Source organism: Ostrinia furnacalis, unplaced genomic scaffold (genome assembly GCF_004193835.3).
Source record: "Ostrinia furnacalis isolate ACB-3 unplaced genomic scaffold, ASM419383v2 OfSCF0710, whole genome shotgun sequence".
In the NCBI taxonomy this organism is placed as follows: Eukaryota; Metazoa; Arthropoda; class Insecta; order Lepidoptera; family Crambidae; genus Ostrinia; species Ostrinia furnacalis.
This window is the reverse complement of record NW_021130949.1, coordinates 3,049,894-3,074,668: the sequence shown is the minus strand read 5'-3', so window position 1 is coordinate 3,074,668 and position 24,775 is coordinate 3,049,894. Positions and strand designations below refer to the sequence as shown.

The 24,775-nt window shown below is 34.4% G+C and overlaps 1 protein-coding gene across 2 annotated transcripts in view; it reads right to left on the bottom strand.

Annotated features, from left to right (window-relative positions):
- LOC114349823 (uncharacterized) overlaps positions 1 to 24,775 on the bottom strand; it is a 54,140-nt gene that overhangs the window by 18,657 nt on the left and 10,708 nt on the right. The window contains exon 1 of one of the 2 annotated variants that reach the window (XM_028300383.1): positions 22,466 to 22,663. The exons of the other annotated variant lie outside the window; for it this stretch is intronic. The gene's annotated coding sequence lies outside the window, so the exon portion shown is untranslated. Of the gene's footprint in view, positions 1 to 22,465; positions 22,664 to 24,775 lie in introns of those variants that run through there. 2 annotated transcript variants of the gene reach the window in all.

Below are 24,775 nucleotides of genomic sequence, written 5' to 3'. Positions count from 1 at the left end.
CTGAAGAGTGATTTCCTAGAATAACATTTTGTAAATAATATTATAAGGATTGTTACATAAATAAAGCCTGTTTATAATTCTGACTGCTATTATAAACAATGATAAGACTAGAATGGTGTTGAATAAGTATTGAATATTCATAAGTCTCCAAAAGGTCTCCAGATGACGTGATTCCCATGGCGGTCAAATGACAGGCATTTAAAATAAAAAACAATGCTATTTAAAGCATTTTCCACAACAGCCTACAATATGACCTTAGCCACAAACAAATTAGAAGTGAGTCTACGTCAAGCCGCTTTCACACGTCTTTAAACGGTCGATAAAAAGGAAAACCTATATATACCCGCGTAATATATGTGAATAAAGCAGGGTTGTGAGTACCTACTTTAAACACTTTTGTAGGTAAAATATGCTTGGGTTAAGAAAATAAAATATTTTAGATTTTTAATCTGAGTTTAATTAATAAGCACATACAATTCCAATGAGATAACATGACTAACTCTAACTTAGCCGGTAGTGTACCAATTGATTCAACAGAAAATTTAAAACTAAGTACCATAACGTAAATTGAAAACTAAAATAAATAAATAAGGCTTTATTGGTTTCTGGTTTATACAGCTGTTTTGGCTGTAATAAACTACGTTAAGTGTTAAAATTATTTAAAATACTTATTTTAATTCTACTGCTTCAATTTGAACTTCAACCTACGGCTTTTCGCTCAGCAGGTTTTGCCTGCTGAGTTGCAAAGACGTTGGTCATAATAATTAGCATTGGCAATGGAACATACTAATAACTAATTAAAATCTTCCTATTTATTGACAGGTGACAACCCTAATCTGTTTTCATTGCGGTAACGATGTCCTTAGCTGGAGTTTTTCAATGCACTCTCACTTGTTCGAATTAATAACGTCTTGACGCTTATGTCTACAGAAAATTGGAAAAGTACATAACATACCAATAATCTTTCTTTATATCAAAGAACATAGGGCATATTTTCCAAACATAAACATTTTATTAGCAAGAGAAAGGCAATGTTTTTTTTTTTCAGATAAAGATCTTTATGGCTGACAATAAAAAAACAGGCTACTTAATTTTAGATAAAACAAATCAATATTCAGCTCGCAAGTATGTCGTAAATGTAAAATTTACAACTAGACAGATAGCACTGAATAATAAGTTGGAGATCTATCACAAATCTTCAGAAATCTTGTGGGTACATTAGTCCCACAAGATTTTAAGATTTGTGCAATAGATCTCCAACTTATTGATTTTTAATGAATGAGTCATTGCACTTTTTGATCCTTGTTGGCCGTCAATATTGCATAGGCTAGGCACCCGACTTGGAAGGATAATAGTGAGTAGGTGAAAAATCAGGAGGCTTACAATGTCCTAAAGTGGTAAGAAGGTACACAAAGTGATTATAGAGATGCTTCTTCTCATTACTAACCCATTTATTGTCCCGAGCAGTGGTAGGGTTAATACTGGGACGTGTAAAAGTGCTTTTTAAAGGCCTATTTTCATAAATAAATAAGTTTTATTGGACTATTTGTGTAGCATCTGAGAATTCAATTAACAAAACTTTGGAGATGAGATGGTTAGGTATCATAAATGATATTCTTAAATTCCTGTTATCAGGAAAGAAAATGCAACATTGATTTGCAATTACATATCATGAACAGTATGAGAAGAAATCGGATAGCCTTAATAGCGCTAGAACAATAGGTTATAACCATCGGCAGTCACTTTTATTGATGCTGCTCTATAAAACCACTGTTCCAACTTTCCCATCTAACTTTGTTGTGTAACAAGAGTCGCATTTCGTGAACGTCAGAATGGCGGGNAGTTGAGAAAATTACGATTTTCCTTTAAACATACGTTTTCCTGATAATATTGTTCACTCTTTGCCTATACAACAACTGTCCACCAGGTTGTTAGGAGTTAGCTTCCTTGTGTATAAGGCCTTCATAATTGTACTTATTTCATATTGTTGTTTCAATTAAGCAATTAAATCCTAATTAAAAATTGCTAATGTTATACTAAAATGAACACTCACCTCTTCCGTGACATTTACAACACTAAACATTTTTGTATCTATCAGAAGTTGCTAAATTAGACCTAGAAAGTTAAATTCGATTGGCGAACTTTTCCACGTATACCCATTTAACGGAGACACGAATTCAAATACCATGTTCTTTAATTCATGCAGGTACGGTAAAGTGCGGTCTCGCAATCGGAAACGGACGGCGTAAATGATTCATGTGCACACTGTGATGTCAATACACCGACTTTACGAGTTCGAGCGACAAACTCAAAAAACAGAAAATAAATCAAACAAACTCCACGAATCTTTGGCTTGAGTAGGTAAACAAAAGACTGCTAAATATTGCAATAGGAAAAGTAATGACGAGGGAGCCAATCAAGTGAGTTTTTGAATTTGGAACACTTCGTACTATTGCTAAGTGTTGGCCGTGTTAGCTCTTATTCCCAAAGCAATAAGAAAAGGTATTTTGATTTTGGAAAGAACGCTTGTTTATAGAACTGGCCGAAAAATTTACACGCTTCATCATCACTGAACAAGTATAAATCAGCCTAATATTTAAAGAACTGTTTTTGAGTTTGATCTATGGTTTGATATTTACTATCCTATTCATGACTGGCATATTATTATGTAGGTACCTACTATAGTTTAGCATGTTGTACCATAACTACTTGAAAATTGTTACAAACGGGAATTAATTTAGTGTGCTTAACATATCGAAGAGTATTTTAGGAAAAAAAATATAATTTAAATTGCAGTTTCAGTAGATAAAGTAAATTTTACACCGCTGTCAGCATCAGAATCGATGAAATAGGTATTGCATAGTAAATTCTGAATGACAATGATCAATAAATAAACGAAGGCCTCAGATTATTCAGGTTATTAGGACACGTATTCACTTAGTTAGCGTAAATTATTTAAAATTGCTGTGTGATCACAACGACCTACCTACTAAAGGTCGCAGGTTCGATCATTTAATAAAGGAACAAAGTTTCAAGGGGATTCGTAATGTTACACAAAATAAGCTCATTTGTAATCTCCTGTAATCTTCTGAATATCACAAACAGCTTCTTAAAGTACATTGTAGTAAGCACTTCAGTTTATGAGTATTAACTGTCATCATGCGCGTGGGCATCGACGTTGGCGGTCGAGTTTACTCTACATCAACATTTCTCTATCAATGTCAACTCTATTCACATCAACATAAGGGCTTGTATAAAACGGAGTTTGCTCAAAAACGAGCACGTTGTGTGACGTCATCACGTCCTTCTGATATTTGCAATGCAATCATGAAATGCAATGACTTCACTCGCGTTATGGGCGTTCCATAAGATATTGTACAGTCGACGAAATAACTTCGATTTCATGTTTCTTAGCGTTGAATGTGAAGTGACCATTCCACACAATACTCTACAAAGTGAAACGTACCTACGTATTTTCACTACTTAGCTTCCTTAAGAACATAAACTAGTTTACACATCAGAAATGNGCTGTTGGTAGCTGAATTTAAATTTAAAACCGATTTGGAGCAGGACTGCACGAGGATTCACACTGGTGAAATGTTCTAGTTAGAACATAGAGTACTGTTTATGTTTCTGACTGTACCAGTACACTCGACATGAATGTTTGCATTTGTATGTAAATCCACTAAATGTGGCGTGTATGATCTGAAGATGATGTTTGTTTTGTTACGTGTCATAGCGAGTATCTTATTGAATCAGCTGTTATTTTAACTATTCTTTCAATGGCCTGTACGTAATGTTATTATAACATCAAGTAATAATAGTCAAGGTTTATTACGGTATCTGTGAAAACATCATTTATCAAAATTGGGCATATTTGAACTGTTAGTTAATCATGTTAGGTATGTGATAGATTTAGAAAACTTGCACGAATTTACATGCCTTAAAATTTCCGCGCGCTTTTCATTACTTCTTTTCATCTGTCATTCGTACACGGACACTGGCACGACAATTTTTTTAAAGATGTTTTACGGCTTCGGATCCATTGTACATTGTTCATAGATTAAAAAAGATTTCTTGGTTAACATTATATCAAACATAAAAGTCCTAATATCCTACTTTAATAAGATTACAACAGTTATAATTTTTAATATGACGTAATAGCTCTTGCAAGAATCCATCAACTCTCTGCTAGAGTGGGAATGTAGAGTCATAATTGTTTTAGAAGTAATAACAGCTTGCGATCCCATAATGAAAATAATATGGTAGATGAGGCCTGTTCTCGTTACATAAGTCTTGGTAAGTGCACATAAAAGATCTAGTTACATACCACGATATTCTAAGAATATCGTATATTTTACCTGGATTATTCCATTGTTCTAAATTATTTTATTTATTATACATTATTATGGGCGTCATTCGACTGAAACGAACGAACGATACATTTATGTATTTAAGATAATTAGTAACATGTGTGTTATATCATTAATATTAAAAGTGTTTACAAATAATAAATTAGTGTTATTAGGGAACGGAATAGTTATTTTGTTTGGATATTAAGATAAGGAAAATGTGATATACACTTTGTTTATAATTTATGAAGCTTTAGCTTTCTGTAGTCTGGAAAATTATTACCTACAAGATGGAGGAAAAGTTCCCCGATGTAGGAATTTATTCTTTCGTGTTGTTGTGTTTCATGATTTATTACAGCAGTTACTTTGTAATTACGAGTATAAGTACAGTTTAGTGTTTGTAGCTCCCTGCTATCCATCTCTTCACATATTATAAAAGCTATAAAAACACAAACTGCGTGGTTCTCACAATCTCGTCACTATAATGGCGGTTATCACTGGCAACGATAAATAATTCCAGCTAAGCTAATGCAGTGAACCTTAGCCTTACAGCTTAATTATACTCCCATACGAACATTACATAACGGAATGGTAACAAGTCCGATTTAAAAAATCTCTTCTGAGAAAAACACAGTGAACGTGGGTTTCAGTAGGCTTGATTATCTAAAGATTCAGAGTGAGGTTACGACATGCGCAACACTAGACGTGATTTTCACTCTTTATTCAGGAGAACAAAGAATCGCTTTTCATGTTACAAACAGAGTTTGCTTTTCTTTGTTGGATCTTAAAATTGTGCAGTACAAAAATGCAGAATATCAAGAATAATGAATTGGTGTGACATCCACTAAGAAATATGTTTCATGCTTATTACTTCAAGTTTAGTTTTTGTTTAAGTACATGTATCTACCCAAAAAGTTTATTTTGAAAGTGAAAAAACCCAAAGCAATACAGAGTACAATTTAACAACTTTTGGTTGAAATTCATTAAATTGCCATAGTGTTTAGCTGTCGTCTTATTTTTGGCTCTAGTTGCATCATTCACCAGTGTCATTGCAAACACTTATAAGGAAGAAGTGGGTCTACCGGTCTTTATTTTTTTTATTAGCGGAGAGGTGTCAGAAACTGGCGTTGAAGGGACAAAAGTAAACTCGTAAATTGTAGATTCTCCGAAATAGAAGCGGCGTATCTTTTTATGGCTGCTGTATAATACGGTATGTTACATGTGGAGAAACAATTTAACGCCTCTTAATAAGGCAGTATACAAGAAAGCTGTGTAAATACAACTTCCTCGTTGTGGATTAAAAAAAAAAAAAAAAAAACTGTATAGTTATAACTGTATATTGTAGTTTATGTAGTTGTGATATTTTTACGAAGAAAAACAAAAGACGGTTCAATTATAATAAAGATGAATCCACAAAAAACCTTCTATTTCATGAAGCAAAACATTCACGCTTCAGTATTTCTTCAGACGAAACTATCTAAATAAGCAATCGCACTATCACCCCTTACATTACTATTCATGAGGCTCATCCCTTATTTTGGCTTGTGACCAAACGGCCAGGGAGGCACAATGCTTCGTCAGATCAAGTCAGGGTCGGACTACATGGGCAACTCAAAAAAAATATGTGTGGGATAAAATTATAACAATAATATGCGTCGCGTCGAATTTTCTTACGATACAAATTATGTTCAAGGGCGCAACTAGGGTGGAGCTGATATCGGTACGTGCTCCAAGCTCATACAAACAGAAAATTTGAATTTATCCAGTTAACTTAATATTAATGTTTTCCATCTTGGATTCATGGCATCTGCCTTAATAAGCGGAGATGAAATAAACCGATCACAATTATCAAAGCAGCGGTAGGGTTAAAATTATTCTTGGACGTGTTAAAGCCTTATTTGCAGAAAATACTTACTTTTAAAACTTTTTTAAATGTGCATAATTATGTTAATACTGAAGCATTTAATTTTAATTCTTATTTTAAAACTGTGTACGTGCTTTCATAATCAGGGCCTCGGTCCCCGAAAGAAATACAGACATACATATTGCATTGTACAATGCATTGCCAACACTGCGGCATCTTATACAGTTGTGATAAGGGTGACTTTACAACAAAAATGGATAGCTTGCTGTGCTGTCGTCGTACCAAAACAAATGGTTCTAAGTAAATGAGATCCGTTATTCATGTGAAAGCTATTTATTATGTCGCGACCATTTACGATTACAATGGAGCGTAAGTGGATTAATTCCGACCCAAAGACAAACAGCGTTCTTACATAATATCCTATTTGTTTAGCAAATTATATGCTATGCGTACGCGGAATCCATTATGTTGGATTAGATTTTGCGCGGTGCTACTTAACTTCTGTGGGGTTTTACATAAAAAATATTTATCTTGGTTCATGTTAGGCACGTAATATAAATGTAGCCAAGTGAGAAGAAAATATTTAATTTAATTAATCGAGTCAAAATAATACGTTTACAGTGTTTATTCACGTCGTAAATGAAGAATAGTGTTAAAAATTACAAAGATACTGTTAAAATATGAAATTGGGCGAAAGATCATTATTCATCTGAGAACAATAATTACCCTCGACAATTGCTTTTTAACTTTCGTTACCTTTTTGAACTAGCAATCTTTATCATCTTACCGCTAACAAAAGTCGGAACTTTTCCACTGAAGTCTATCCAATGTTAAAGTTTTTTAATTAAAAAGTTTGTACCTACTCTATGTCCACAAAATAATTATGACCAAAGAAGATTTTAATGTTTAGAGAAAAATAAAGAGGTAATGACAACGCCAAAGATTTTCGCACTGGCCGGTAGCCGTGCATGCAAAAAAAAAAAGGAAAAATAAAACAAAAATGTTCAAAGTCTGCGTTCGAATTTAGAATTTGATTCGAATTTCGAACCTTCTAGTGAAATGGTTGAGGAAACGTAATGTGATTGAGTATTGAGGCCGCGGCCGCGGGGATGTATCGGAATACCAACGAGATCAAAACACGGATACAAAATGTCAGGTGACAATCTCGGAGGTGGGGAAATTTAGGAAGCGAGACGTGACCTCGGTGAAGCTACAAAAATACAAATGTCAACGCTTTTTGCAAACAAGCAATATGTAGGTACCTTCCTGAACGGAAAATTTATTAACTTAGTATGAGTCTTGAAATGACAAGAGTGCATGGGTTATACCTGCCTAGCTTGTACTGATTACCTACGTACCTCGTAAATTGACTTTCCGTAATAAATAAAAGGTTGGTAAAGGTAATTGAGTTTCATATTCCACTTATTCTCAAGTTCAGTAGATAGTAAGTAGTGGTAGGGCAAGCTATATTTGGAACACGTACGTAAGATTGTAACATTTGTAAAAAAAATGTATTCGAGGAAAAACGTAAATTAATTACGTTTTGTATTTAATTTAACATGATGATTTAATCTCGGAAAAACAAAAGACCCACATGTCACACACGTAAGGGGGCGTTCATTAATTACGTGAGACAATTTTGGCAATTTTTCAACCCCCCCGCCCCCCTTAGTGAGATTTGGTGAGATTTTTCCAGACCCCCTCCCCCTCCCCACAATCTCACGTGAGATTTCTTAAAATACATATTTGCAATGTAAGGGTTAGCTTCGATTGGGATTTAATATTAAAAAAACCGTTTCTTTTAATTTCTTTATTGTTTAATCGGTTCAGAATAAAAAAATAATAATTTATCATTATCATTTTAAAATATATTTATTTTTTCAATTTAAAATAACCCACTTTTTTAAATTTGACCCTTTTTCTTGCTGAAAAAAATTACGTGATATTTGTCGAGACCCCCCCTCTCCCCTACATGAGATTTAGTGAGATTTTTCTTGACCCCCTCCCTCCCCTAAACGTCTCACGTAATTTATGGACGCCCCCTAATGCATTAAATTGTATCAAAATGAAGGCAAACTAAGGCTCGGTTGCACCATCTTACTTTAACTTTGACAAACGTCAGAAAACTCCATACAAAAAGCACCGGTTATCGTCATAGTTACCTTTAAAGTTAGGTGGTGTAACCTAAGCATCATATTTTGAATTGTTTAAGTACCTATAGCTATTGGTTAAAGTATTTATATTAAATAACCATCTAGAACACGATCCAGAAATTAGCGAGACGTTATTTAGGCATGGCTGTCGCAAACATTAATCAAAGTCGGTCCCAACTTGTTAGGAGTTCCATCATAAATATCTTATTGCTTTTGCTAGCAACGCGGATAAGATATACCCAGACATTCATATTTTTAGTAACTGATAGGATTCCATAATAGGTAAGTAAGAAGTAACATGGTATTTTATGCATACAGGTACGAATAATTAGGCAATAAATAATTGGAAAAATTTAAGATTTAAAGTGTTTTCATTTGTTCCTGCTGCCTGTTAAAATGAATGTAATGCGAATAATTCGCGACGCACTCTACATGCGTGAAGGCGTGTATTTGTGAACTTAATTCCAATTTTAATGAGATAATACTTAATGGTTATATTAGCTACGAATTGATTATTAGTTCCCTACTTTTATTGGTACTCGTTCAACACTATTCTGACACTTTTCTTCTATTGTGAGGTAATGTCTTTTTACTAAATCTAACTCGCTATTGAGTCTACACAGGCTGCCTTAATTCCTTAAGACGTTTGGCTTCATTGCTCAAATTACGTGGTTTAACAGCTAATCCGGGTACAATGCCTAGAAGGTATTGAGTATTTTGTCACAACAGTCTTCGTCCTTCAAGACATTATAGTATTAAACCTGTGTTATGTAAATTAACTTAAGTTCAAACTCAAGCCTGGGATTGGGTAAGTTTTAATATTTAGAAATCAAATACACTGCAGACTGTTGAATTTATTATTGATATCGAATCGAGTTCTAAGAAGGGTAATACGGACTTGGTCTAAATATTGAAATTAAACAAAGTTTTAGAATAAATAACCTTAGAGCCTGTATACCTAGTATATGTATATTTCAAATCATTACCTGTTGAGTGTTTTCTATTAATTGAGTTATGATTGTTGTGAACATTTGCAAGCATTCATATTTTGCAGTACGCTGTTTTAAAATGGGGTTTTGTTGACTTAATAAGTCATGTCCTAAGTCACGATGTATCACTAGACAAAATTTATTTCGCAAAAATGAAAAAAAAAACTAGTTTGCGTTAACCCTACTACCTACATCGATTTTATCACGCCATTAATATCGATCTCAAGTAAATATTGACATTGCTAAAATATCGGGCGTGATTTTATTATCACTGTGCAAAGAGAAATTTACGATTTATGGGTTAACCATCGTATCTCAGTAGGTCAATAGTTAATCAGGCAATAAACCTTGACATATTTTTAATATTATCTCCTACACCATTGGTAAACTATATTGTATCGACAAAATAAGTAACGATAAATAGTTGCCCCCTCACTAAAGATAGGAGATTGTGAGTGATCGACTCGAAATTCCATAGATATATCGATTATCTATGGAATTTCAGTAACTGAATTATTTGGACTGATAACCGATATTTCACTGATAAACTTTGTCATTTCTCGACCTCCTTTCTTTGGTAGGCACTGTGCAAGGACAACACTTTTTTTTTATAAAATATTCCAATTAATGTGAATCTATGTGGAGAAGTAGGTAATTCTTACCTACCTACTTTTCTTACGCCCATATCAATTCAGATAGATAGCAGGATTATTATATTATGCTATCGTATTGCAATAAAGAAGTTAGTGTTTCTGTATCAGCCCGGAATATAAACGGACAAAGCCGCTGACAAAAGCTAGTTTTCAATAAAAGGTGCAAAATTAAATATTCTCAATATCCCGTCGACGGACTTATTACATGTCTGACCTAAATTTGGCTTTTATTAAAAAACGAGGCAGAGTCGGTTGAAAAAGTCCATTCAGTCTTATTTTAAAAGCAACCGAGTTATTATGCCTCGCGATGGGCGTGAAGTTTACGTAGATAAGCCACGGGTTAAAATATTGCCTGAAATGGTTTTTATTTGGCATCATTTGGTTTTATTAACATAGTCTCATAGAAGCTTTCATAATACGTCCATTTGGTTTTATTAACCCTTATCAGCGAATCGAGACACAATAGAAATTAATTGTTACCGCGGTCTCATGCGACCAATTATGGTTCCACGAGCTAAAATGAGCCTCGCAGTAACTTTTACGAGTAGGTACCTATATTAAAACATGCTTACCATGAGACTTAATCGAAAGTATATATTTTTCTCCATCATTAGATATTCAGTTCATAACTTTAGCCCTGTAGTTCAATGTAAAAATTACCCAAAGGCTATTAAAACCCCAATTAAAATTAAATAAGTATAAGAAGTCAAATAAAAGCTTTAATCCTAATATTTATATCAAACATCCTCGTATCCGATTTCGCAGTAATAAAGAAATAACACGGAATCGTGTTCAAATTAATTGCAAAATCAATAGGATTAGCTGGATCATACGTGATTAAACCTAATCGTCTAATTGCCGTACAGTCAGCACAGATTATTCATTTCTGTTCCAAAATAGGACTTATAACAAGTACAATAAGAAGCAGCAGTGTTGAACTTGACGTGCCGCCTGTGGGTTCGTTTGCGGAATCGTGAGTCAGGTGAGGTCGAGTGTCGTCGACTTGGCCAAGATTAGCCGTGACGCATTGTGGACTAGGTTTACGATACGGGCTTAAGATGGCGATATAGTGGGAGAGAGGCGATAGAGAGTTATGGCGCAGTTACACTATGCGGGAAATTGATCGAGACATAGTGTAAACAAGCATTTCAGTTAGTTTTGCAGTGCGTCGCCCATTCTTCGGTGTGCGTGCTCGCACTTCTGTTCGATAATTTCTCACATAGTGTAACTGCGCCATTATATTCTTGTCGCTTCTGGCCTCCACAAGCTTTATTGGCTGTGTCCCTGACTATCCAAGACGCTATCACAAGTATCCTAGCTGAGTCCACGACTTCGTGAAAATCGTTTTCATTCACGATCACATTATTTCCAGACTGATATTATATGTTATTATGGCACACGTGAGGTAACTTTCAACTTTCTTGGCACTGTAACAGAATCAAACAGAATCAAGCTGTTAGATTTCCGATCGATTGATATGATTGTCTCGCAAAAAGCCTTACAACTAACTATGTATTAGGTATGTATTTCAACAACTGATTGATTTAAGTGATAATATTGACTAAGTCTTGCGCGGGCTGACATTTCTCACAAAAGGAATTAAAAGCGAAATTCTCGTACTTTTGCTACTGTTAGTAGTGGATCGGAGCTTTATTTCTTTTCAAGCAGTTAGAAACGGCTTAGGTACGTTTCCCTATGTGGCACGCATAGTATTCGTACGAACAAAATATCATGGACCGTAAAATTTACATCCAAAACGAATAAGGGGCGTATAATTTCAAGAATAAACAAATACCTTGAACTGTGACATTTTATGTTAACTCGTTTTACTACTGACCTACTGATAAGTTTGATAGGCCCATCAGAAATGAAATTTCGTTTTGTTACGAGATTTATTGTGACACTTCACATTAAAAATAATTATGTGCCTGAATAGATAATAGAGGTTGACTCATTGTTGATATTGAAGAGAACTTAGAATACCTCAAAATATCTAATTTTAAAACAAAGTGAGTAATTTTTTTGGAAAGATTACTCTAAAAATGCGTTGGTTAAGCTTTAAGACTATTAATTTTTTTTTAAAACGGCTTGAGGAAAACCAGTGCTATTGTTGTTCAACATTGTAAGCCAGAGTAGTCAAAGTTGTTCAACAATCAGTTAGTAACGAAATAGCGCAATGTCCGTAAATAATTACAACCTAAATAATACAATGTTATCTATCCAATAACCACTTTTCGTGACTTTCGAGTGCCCGATGGGGCATGTGGTAAGTTCGATAGCAGAGCCATTGTTAACTTTTATAGTTATAGTAGATTCCTCCGATATAAGTATTCTGACCTAGATCGCTGTTAATAGATAAATGATGCATTAAAAACAATATTTCATTAAGATGATCAGATATTAAAAAAAAAAACTAATAAAAAGTTATCAAGTTTTCAACACATTTAAAATTACATTTCTATACTCAACGTCACTTTCAAGTAGTGGTCAATACGCGTGTAATTTTTATTAGGATGATTAGTATGTTTCTATGGGGCTAATTTAAAAAAAAAAGATTGTGGCAAAGTCATTTAATATTTAATATTATGCACAGTCGCACAATTAGTTATTCCGTGGCTTAAACTTCAGACATAAATTGCGAATTCCTGGAGACAGTTGTATGGGTAACTTAAATACCCATTTATTACTGATGTACAGGCAAATGCATGAGTCAAGGGTTATCTGCTATTTCATCGGAAACTGCTGCTTAGTTTTGAAAAGGGTTACTTAAGCATTAAATTAACTGCGATTTAAAATTAGCAGAGACATACAAAAAGCAAACCGGCCGGAAAATCTGTGATTGAGTTTACCTTAACTGATATTTATAACGTTTACTTATTACATAAAAAAATTAACTCACGTGGATTTCTCATTAAATGTGTGGGATTATCAAAGCCGGCATTACCTGCAAAAACACAAAAATATACATTAAATATGAGGATCATTAATTGCTTATTAACATTTATGTGAGTCATATTTCTGATTCATCATGTGGCATTAATATACATAATATTTTGGTTCTTAAACAAATCGAAATGTGATCCTCCTTTTAAAAAATCTTTATTACATACACTATCATTATTATCGTTACGTAAGCTATATTGAATGCATTTAACTCAAACGTATTATTCGACATGAAAGAGTAAACATTTCTTAAATCCTCGTCCAATATAATATCGAGAAGCCGAATAAATAAAAGGTGCAATGCTGCTTTAAGCTTTTCAAGGAATTCTCAACCACTTTATAAGGGCGGATATTTTCAATAGCATCTACCGACACACGGGTGTTTTGTGGCTGGAGGTTCAGGGTTGTCGCGAATCACGCGATATTTATATCAGTTACACGTGTTAAGTTACCTCTATTATAGTTACCTCTATCCACGGCATCTGTGTGTTTAAAGCGAGTCCAAATAGGCTATTATGTCACGCTTCCAACTAGTAACTTAATTACCTACCTGTTTATTTTGAACCCTGAATGGTGTGTGTTTTGCTTAGGGAACAATCTAGAATTATGTATATCAAGTAGGTACCGACGAAAGCATGTCAAGCTCAACTCAATATTGAGGTATGATACAGTTGTAATGGGTCCTATTTTGTACCAAAAATGAAAAGTCTGATAAGCTGTAATTACCTACATAAGAGGAAATTTAGATTTCTACAAAACGGCTTATTTCTTGGTAATTTAATCTGGAAAGTATTTGTCACTCGATACTTGCATATCTCCGTCACTCGATACTACACACATCACTGTTCTGTAGCTGGTCCCTTTACCCCGCTGACGCTTTCACGCTCCGGAACAAGGTTCTTTCTTGCCTTTGCGAGTGTTCCTATAGAGGGAATATGGAGGCATATTGTGCCTTAACCTCAATGAACTGCACTCCGCCATTGAATGACAAGAGACTTTAGAACACGCGGTTTTGTGCTAACGGTTTATACTGGCCTACGTATTTAACCTCAAAAACTGTTTTCTATTTGCCAAATTGATATTTAATGTTATCAATTAAAATTCTTTGCGGTTTGTTTGATTTTGGTACTCTCATGCCATTTACATGATCTATAAACTTCGGAATTAGACTACGAATTATTGTTAAATCTGTTAAAAAAACGCAAAACTTTTGTACACAAAACATAAACCATTCCATTATTTTAATTACGTAATATCTGATAGTAAGACTTCCGTTACTATGACTCGGAAATCCACTTTACTCTAAAAGGTACAAGTCCCTTGTCGCGTAATCACTGACGAAAAGATTAGGTGCCAAACTTAATTATATTTGATGGCCCATTGTAGTAGGCTCATTCCATTCCCAAAACTTGTATCGAGGTGTCAATAACCTCTCGTTACGTAGCATGATCAGTCGAAATATTAAATCAACTTCTCATATAATCTGTGTGTTGAGCGAATACCTATAGGGATATTTAACAAATTATAAACTCTGCCCTAGCTTATTTTTCTTTCGTGGGGTAGATAAGAGTACAAAATAGATAGTTCGATCGATTGTAATAGAAATGTAACTTTATGACCGATGTCACATTAGGTCTAAAATAAGTCAGAAATCATAAAAAAATTTTTGGGAATATTTACGACAGACAATTATTGACAAAATATGACTCTTTTATTTTTGAAATTCTCACGACGAATCCTATCATTAGTCCAGTCAATAAAGCATTATAGATGGAAAACTGTAGAACACAATTTCTGACTTCAGGACTTTATTTAGACTAGTTAGGAGGTGGGTGAACATAGCAAAAGTCCCCGCCTTTGGCCCTTGAGCCGGCGGGGTGAGGGGGGTTTAAAGGTGCCACTTTTCGGTTTTTCGCTTAATCCTCGAAAACTATGCGTCCTAGTGACATGACTACTATGAACCAAAAAAAGCATATTCAATTTTCTACAGATGAGATAGTCAAGTTTTTCTATAAATTGTATAGTTTTCGCGGCATCTGCTCTAGAAGGTCTGCAATATTGGAAATTTTATTTTTGTCTTACATGTTCCTATCAGGAGAAAATCGATTAAATCAACATTGAGCAATCATTCTAGACATGCGGGAGCATGTTAAGTCTAGTTCCAGGGAGGGGACTGCACCGTGCGTATATTTAGACGAACAACTTTGAGCCACTTTTGACTCCTCATCACTCAAAAACTACTGTGCATTAACACTTCAAATTTGACTCATGTGTTGAGACTTGCAAGATATACATCAGCTTCAAATTTCATAAATATGCCTCAAACGGTTCTTTAAGTATTGACGCCCAAAAATCTAAATGTCTGACCTATAGACCAAATTCTAACCACTTCCAGATGACCTAGAAGGTTCAAATTTGGCATCCAGAAAGTTAGTTATGTAAATACAAAGGAACAAATAAAAAAACAGTAAATTTTAACATTTCACAGGTGATAGATAGATTTTAGTGTTCGAAATGTCGATTTTTGAACGTCAATACCTAAATAACCGTTTGAGGTATATTTATGAAATTTGAAGCTGATGTACATTTTGCAAGTCTCAATACATGAGCCAAATTTGAAGTGTTAATGCACAGTAGTTTTTGAATGATGAAGAGTCAAAAGTGGCTCCAATTGGTTCGTCTAAATATACGCACGGTGCAGTCCCCTCCCTGGAACTAGGCTTAACATGCTCCCGCATGTCTATAGTGTTTGCTCAATGTTGATTTAGTCGATTTTCTCCTGATAGGAACATGTAAGACAAAAATAAAATTTCCAATTTTACAGACCTTCTAGAGCAGATGCCGCAAAAATTATACAAGATATAGAAAAACTTGACGGTCTCGCCTGTAGCAAATTGAATAAGCTTTTTTTGGTTCATAGTAGTCATGTCACTAGGACGCATAGTTTCCGAGGATTAAGCGAAAAACCGAAAAGTGGTACCTTTAAACCCCCCCTCTCCCCGCTGGCTCAAGGGCTAAGGGCGGGGACTTTTGCTATGTTCACCTCCTAACTAGGCTAAATAAAGTCCCGAGGTCAGAAATTGTGTTCCACGGATTTCTCTCTACACCGTCGTTAAGGCATTCATTGACTGGACTACATCCTCTCAAAGCGAGTTCAAACAGAAATAAACAAAAGGTCAAAGACATCAATTAGACGTAAATCTTCACAATTTTCTGGTAGGTAATTAAGCTTAATATTTCCTGTCTTTGATATTATAGGCCCGTTTTAAGAAAAAGAAAACACTTCATCCATTTTGGTCGTTATTAACTTTGTGATTTTGTCCTTTGGTTGAAGTAAATGAAAACTTTGCTTGTAGAATAATTTGAACAGCTGGTAGTACTTATTTGGACAGTTGTATGATAAATTAGGATCTTGTATGGGCAGAAACGAGGCGTCTGGACAGGAATCTGTGTCGCGATGATGCAATATACATACATAGCTCGATGAAAGCTTTTATACGCTTACAGCTATGAAACGGGTTTCACATGTTTACTCATTAAATCTTCAATAATATGAACAATGCAAGACTGATCGATGCATGTTAGACGTAGGTACCTACTAGTGACGTTATTCATTCATTTAGAGTTTTTAGAGGACTAGGTTTTAGAAATAACTTGACTACCATAATTTGATTGTGACGTGACGACAAATAAAATCGTGAAACTCATTTCATCTTCTAGCTTCTACTTCTACGTATTCAAAAATTCTTAAGTTACATAAAGTTTCAAAGTTAGTTTCTCTTAAGTTTCGGTTCAATATTGTTATATTGACATCGCGTGCTTATCGGTGACTTAGGAAATAAATGCATAAAATGAAAAAACTTCGTTTCGATCCGTTGCAACCGGAGCCGCACTATATTTTCTATGAATTTATATTATTACCCTTAGTAAGTAGGCAAGTATTGTAATTTCACGCCTAATATGGTAATAGAGAACACGCATGCAACACATAGAAATGATGAATCCGTTCATGCAAATGATATGTAATTCAGCATTATGAACAGTTGCTCAGGTGTTAGTGCTTTTCCGAATGAATATTTATATTCTTTATACTTAGGACACAACACTGAGGTGAGGATACCGTTTAGAACAAAAACATGAAATATTCAAAAGTGGCTTTGTCTCACTGATTGTGAAACTTGACGGCAAATAAGGCATTTACAAGATAAAAGATTTAAAAGACTTTAGACGTACGCCTAATTATATTCGTTTTAACTCTGTCAGAGAAGAGAACTTTGCTTTGAATTCTGAACGGCAAAAAGGCGCAAATAAATAATGAAACAAAAGAGGAATTTGAAAGGATGAGGTAAATAATAGCGCCTAACGACTTTAGCTACTTTAGCTTTTAGCTTGCGTAGTAATATGTATTGTATAAGTAATCATGTGCTTCAATTTGCATAGGTACCGGCTGAGTTACAAAACTTTTTAGGTAGTCAAGTAATGTCTTTGTTACTTAATTAGCCAATGTTTATGGTGATTGTTATACGCACTTACGAACCACTGACTAGTCTTCGTAACTTCGGGCGTTCTAAGCGTTCGAAAATAGTTTATTCCCGAGGGAAAGCATAAATAGATTTATGCATCCCTCAAATGTCCAATTATTCAGATTAGTCCTTATTTTTTATCCGTTTATTTATTATTGTTTTTAATTCAAATTATTTGAAAATGTTTCATGGGCTTAAATGTTTTGGGTTCAACCAATTCACTTTAATCACTCCTTATAAACTCATGCCTACATTTTTTAAATTTCCATACAAGAGCATATTACAGTGTATGAGGATTGAGGAACAAAACTGAACCAATACAAGTGTTGACACAGGTTGACAGTGTAAACAGTAGGTGGGAGTTCAAATAATCCCGTTCCGCTCGGACCTAATGAGGGATGAATGAACACGAGCAAAGTTCACTGCACCCATACTAGTTACATGGATGACAATGAAATACCTAGCTATTAAAGATAAACCTTAAGGTATAGGTAGGTAGCACATCAAGTTGACACTGTTTGTAATAGTAATTTGGCAACGAAAACGTGTAGACTGATGTGCTTTCGATTGTAACTGATGTCAAACCGAAATGTGCTGTAAAAGATTGGTATAGGGTATAACAGAACAGTCACTTTTAGAATGTTACAAAGTTGTAACACATTGTAACTAACAATGACGACGACAAATAGGAGAGATGCTTTTATTTTAGTTATTGTTTCAAAAATTGCAATCGTATCAGTATACAAGCCTTACAATCATTTATTTCTATTACAACTAAAGACATTTTTAAAGGTAAGTGGAAGTGATGTTATAATTAAATCAAGCATGTCGCCTTTTTAAAGAAGAATTTTGTTCATTAAAGATGACTCAGAAATACTGTATTGTTGATCAAATGTTTAATCGTCCTACTTAAGAATTTAGTTATGCGGTCAGCAGATTGAGTAACTGATTAAGACGTAATAATAAAGTGGATCAATGAGTAATTAACGTTTCAATCATGGTATTAATTAAAATTACAAAACGACTTAAGACAATGCGACACTATAACATAGTTGATTAAAACGAAACTATTCTTTATATCTCTATCGATCACAAAGCAAGCATTATTTTCGCATCACTACCTAAAACAATAACACATCTATATATATAAAAGAAAGTCGTGTTAGTTACTTCGCTTATAACTCAAGAACGGCTGAACCGATTTAGCTGAAAATTGTCAGGGAGGTAGTTTAGAGCCAGGAGAAGGACATAGGATACTTTTTATCCCGTTCGAAATTAAAAAAAAGTCTGCTTATTTATTGCCATTAAGGCGGAACAAAGTTCGCCGGGTCAGCTAGTTATGAATAAAAATATAATTTATTGTTTACCGTTATGGTCATAAAGTCTTAAATAGCTGACATAGATTAAACCTGACACCTAACCTACTAAATTGGTATCAATTACAATACCATTTCTCGGTAAACAACAATGATTATGTCATGATGAAAGTATGTGAATAATTTACACTATTTTACTTAATCATTTTATTGGACGTGTGGGCGTGACCATTGACGATCTACCGTTACACTTATTTAATTGATTCTTGGGTGTATTAAAAATAAATATCACAATATTACATGCATTTCATGCGAGGAACTAAATTTTATAAATATTAACCTAAGCACTGAAATATCATTTAGAAGGAACTATTTCCCACCTCTGCAACTCTTGTGCAGCCAGGTTCCTTGACTTGAAATTGAAAAATCATAAAATTAGGAAGACTGCCTCGAGTGGAATCCGAACCAAAAAATATAGCTTTTGTATTAATTCATTGCATAGTTACTCCTTGATTTGCAACCGAAAAAAAGAATGAAACGAGTTTGTCCTTTATAGTAGTAAATAATACTATAAATTATTATTAACGTACCAAACACTATTATCGAGAACAATAGGAAAAGTGTTTAAAATAATACTTGGAAATCCGTTTTACTTTCTAGTGCAATGATCTCCGTGATCTGTGCGATTCGATATGGTGGCGATTCCCGCATTCGTCGTGACATATTGCTTTCAGTGAAAGTCGACTGTCAGATTACATTTAAGTACTCGTATTAGCTAATCTGTGTGCAATGTTTGGGTATTCATGTTTTATATGCTGTCAAATGATGCAGTATCAACTTCCTAAACTTACTGTCAAGCATTATCTTGATGGTTCTACCTATTTTTTTTCTTCAAAATAGATTATTATTATTTTGTAGAAAGAGACAATGCTTTATTCCTCTGGGACCAATTTTCAATGTTGCTTTAGAAAACATCTGTAGAGAGCTAGTGTTTCGTTTACTTTAATACAAGAAATAGTACTTAGATTTAAAGATATTTCTTTTAATTCGAAAGTAGATACCAGTCGTAAATCTATTCTAATTAGCGTTGTTCAATAAAACCGTCTCGTCCCTGAGAATTCTCGATAAACCATTAAGATTTATGAAAACAGTAGGAGACACGATAAAGGCAGTGTTGCGACGTTATCTTAGAAATCGCCTTGCACATAACCGGAGGTAATTACTGTAACGACGTTCGATTACAAAGAAGATGATTCATTTGTAACGCATTTACTTTCTCACGTATTTTGCTCTCTTTTATTTGTTTCTAAAACCACTTATAGGGAAGCATCAACAGAATGAAGGGAACGAGATAAAAAACTAGTAATAACACACAATGGTTCTCCTTTGATCTTGGAAGTAAATAACATACGATTATAAATTTCTCCGTTCACTGAACTTCTGATATTCCGAGAGCAATTTAATGATGATTTAGTGGGTTACGATAAGTATGCTTTTAGTATAGTAAACTTTGCGTTTGATAGTATAAACGATGCTAGATTACAATGAGAATCTAAATTTGGAGTCGATTTGTTTCGAAATCTAAAGTGATTAGTCACTCGACCAAAAAATTGGAGTTCATGATACGTGACGTATTAGAGAAAAATAATACTTGTAGCAGCACTGTGTTGATATAGACACAATATAACATGTTGTTAATCATTTATCATGATGCTTGACGGTCATGCTCCAAGAGGCGCAAGGTCAAGATCATTATCAAGATATTTTGCCTTATTAAATTTATTATATTTAAGACTTAGGCAGCAAAAAGTCTAGTCTCCCGTTAGTTCAGTTCTAGTCAGATACTAATTAATTGTCTTATTTTTGTAAAATGAAGTTTGAATTGGAAATTCTCTTCCACTGAAATGAAACAATAAAATCCTGTTGAGCCTTTCTTTGCGTTACAACACGGGGCCTTCAAAAGTCTGGTACAGGTTTCTGAAAGGTCAACGATGCATTGCCAAACTCCCTTGGGCGAAGATAGCCTTTCACAGGTGGCAGTAAGTCGTATTTGTGATTAAAAAACGGACGATTGTCAAGTATTCCAAATTGTCCAAATGTAAATTGATATTAAAATTATTTTTTTAAGGCCACCTCCCGGCTCCATCATCTGACCAGCTCTATGACATCATTATCATTGTGTATTATTATGTCGGTAATCCAAATTAGGTACATTATGAAAGATTTCAGCTCAATAGGTTGTCAGGAATTGGGTCTAATTCATCTTGCAAGATTTGACTCATACATACCATTACATACATGCACTGCACTATAAACAAGAGCTTGTAATATGACAAGTTGTAATTTGATGGAATGTAAGTTAACATTCCAACATAGTTCATACAGTGTAAAGCAATTTCGAGCAGTAACTTGAAATGAGAATGGCAATTTATCTCCGGTACCTTTGTTTTGATTTATGTTAACCATTGCTACTACAGCAACATCATGACTCATAGCAAGGAATATGCTGATGCGTTCGGAGTCGACCTTTAAAGGTCTTTTATATTTTTTAGACAACTTTTGCCCGTGACTTCTATAGCTTTGCAATTATCGTACGTGTTTTGATGTTGTTCTTCTTTGTAATGTTTCATCTAAACTATAAATAAGATTAAAAGGCTTTCTTGTAGGTACCAAGGTATATAAAAATCCCCCAAAACACAAAATAACTTCAGTATTGGAGGATAAGAATTTCTTCTTCAATCCATCATTCATCTTTGAGACATCTTTTCGGTTACAGCTTCCATTTGGATAATTTCCCGTTTTTGTGATAGAAAAGCATTTGAAGAGACATTTAAGGAAGATAAATTGTATACCGTTTCATATTTGCAAGAAATGACAATTTCGATTGGGAAATTATTCAGTTGAAGTATCCAAACGTATGATTTTTTTATCAACAAATGTACAATACTCGGTGGTCCAGATATAAAAGAAAAACAAATTAATGGGTAAAAAACCGATAGCTTTTTAATAGTCTTCAACTTTACCAAAGATGACACAGTGTTTAGGTTAACACACCGTACCTACTTAGATTGCAATGATCTCATAGTGATTCACTGTCATCAGGTTCGATGGGACATCGAGGTTTTATGGTGTCGTCATCATCAGATATTATTAAAAGAACGGCACTTGTCAATAAGATTTACGACTATGTAATTCTTAAAATATAGTCAAAATTTATTGAATATATTTGAATTTATCAAGGCGTTAACGTTGTGTTAGTAATAAATCTCAAGACCTTGTAAAACTTATGATTCTTTGCAAGAAGAAATTTTATTGGATTGTTAACAGAAATTACTGTTGTGAAACCAAACACTAATTATTATACTCACTAATGTGACAAAAAATTTGAATGGTAAGTAGGTAGTAGAATACTATTGAGTATAACCAGTTTAATTTGATAATTAATTATGCGTTATATTACCATCAATTTGATAAAGCAAGTAATAATGCATAACAAAACTTAAGGAGAGGCCAAACCTGTTTCTCCATAGCAGACATTGCTTCACTACGAATACCTAATGTTTTAAGATGTTTCTTTCTTTCTTTCTTTGTACACAAATTCTATTGCTTCAGATCTTTTATTTGGTAGAATCTTAGAACGAAAAAAGTAGATCAAAGTTGACCGAGACGTACCTTCAAAGTTCAAAGAAGGTTTTCAGGCTTCCAAGTTTTATCCTTAAATATCGAAGACACTACACTTAACTTACTAAGTGCACGATCAATATAAACATCCACTTTAGACCAATATTTACGCGAGTGTTAACTTATCAAACGCCTTTTAATGATAGGAGACTATTCGGAAGAGCGTCGATACGTTCGCCACTTCGAGAACGCGGCACTGAACTAAAGTTATTGCGACGCTTCGTGGTCACCACCGACGAATATTACTTCGGCACTCGCCGCTGTTACATCGAGTATTTCATCATCCATTACTGCTTTTCCTACCCGAAACAACAAATCACCATCACACCCTCAGCAATGCAATCAGTATTCAAATTCCATCGAAGGCTTAACGCTCTAAGTGAACTTCTAAGATCGGTGTCAGGCGGGATTTCTCGCACGTGAACAAATTCGATTCCAGAATGAGATTGTAATATTCAGGTGAAATTGTGGATGCTCATCATAGGGTTTCGTTGATCCTCCGAAATGGAAATTGCTATTTGGTTTGGCAAGTATTTTCACGCTTCGGATGGGAGAGTAACATAAATCTCAAAAATAAATAGGTTTTGTGTTAATGTAAATATATTTCTGCGATTTATTTCAAAAGTAAAATAAATTGTTGCTACGTTTGCAGCCAATTCAGCATTAGCATTATTTAATTTTAACGATGACTTGTGCCTCGTAAATTCGTAATACTCACGACGTAAGCGTTTCGTGGGCTTTGTTTGTAGAATCCGTAAGAAGTGATTGTAAACAATCGGACAATGTGACATCACGTCGCTAATCAGAATGTAGACGTCGCACTTTGTGATGTTTGCCGTTTCTTTACTTTTTTAGTCACAGAGAGCTCACAAGGAGTGTTGAAGCACGACGCGGTGACCTAAGGAGTCATGAAGGTTGCAATCACACAATGTTTTGAAGGTACCTTGTTTTTCTCCTAAAAATAATCCCTTCGTTTGATTCAACCATAAGACGTCCACAGCTGGACAAAAGACTCGGGACCAATGATTACCTTAACGACTGATTCTGCGCTGTTCCCACGACATTTACCAAATCAACGAACCATCCTTTATTTGCTTGTAATAAATTAGAGGGGACTAGGTATTCTTCTGCAGTGGAGACAAGACCTGATAGTAACGATGGCGTCAAGATATTAAGTGTGATACTTTTGTTTATAAGGCACACGTCTCGTAGTGTCTACTTATGGAAAATGAAAACCAGCATTATGGTGGTCCCAGTTTTATTTAAACGAGTCCAGCTACTCACAATAAAAAAGCAAGCAACTACTTAACGCTAGGAAGTAGTACGAAGTACACACAATTTAAGTTATAAAGCTCAAGGTATGTACATTACCTCACGTTTTCATGGTAACTCATATTGTTGTTAGTAATTCGACCTCGCCTCTTATGGGATGACACAGCAAATAAAGACATTCCAGTTCAAAACTAAAATGTTCACTCTACGAAATTATTGTGAAGTTGTTAAAAAAAAGCCGTAGACGGATGTATTCTAAAATGGTAAATGTAAATTATTACACAAGCTTTAACTTTCAAAGTCTTTGGAGTTCTACTCGTAACTAAAGATATAACAGGCAATATAAAAAAGCTAGAAAGTTATGTGATAAACGTAAACAATATAAAAGAAGTCACNGAAGTCAGTACTCATGACAACAGTTTTCAGTAAAGTGGTACCAAGACTTTAACTGGTACAACAATTGGTTGGTTGGCTGGTGGTTCAGCACATCAACTACCTACATGTTTACGTTACTACATCTTCATAGTTGTCCTGCGGGAGACAAATGTTAGTGGGGCTGAGTTGCACCACCTAACTTTGACCGGAACTATAACGATAACAAGCGCTTTTTGTATAGAGTTTGACAGAATTTGAATGTTTATCAAAGTTAAAGTAAGATGGTGCAACCCAACTTAAGCATGAACATTTTTAAATAAAGTAGTGAAGTTATTAACTAAATTTTAACTTTATTAACTGTTATTTAGTAACCATATCACAAGCTCTGTTTATTTGCCGGTAATTGGTAAGATAATAGGAATAATTTATTTTTTAATTGCCTACGTGGGACAGCTCTGAGTAATGATTTACTAAAAGTAACTTGCAAGGATAGTAAAACTAGTTTTATATTTTAAACATTGATGTATCAGGTTATACCAGAATGCTGCAAAATAGACCACTTTATATTAATAGGTGGTTGCATGTAAAAATACGCGGGTATGTTCGTATTCACTAAACATGTTAATGTATTTAATACCAGATAGCAGAAGTAAA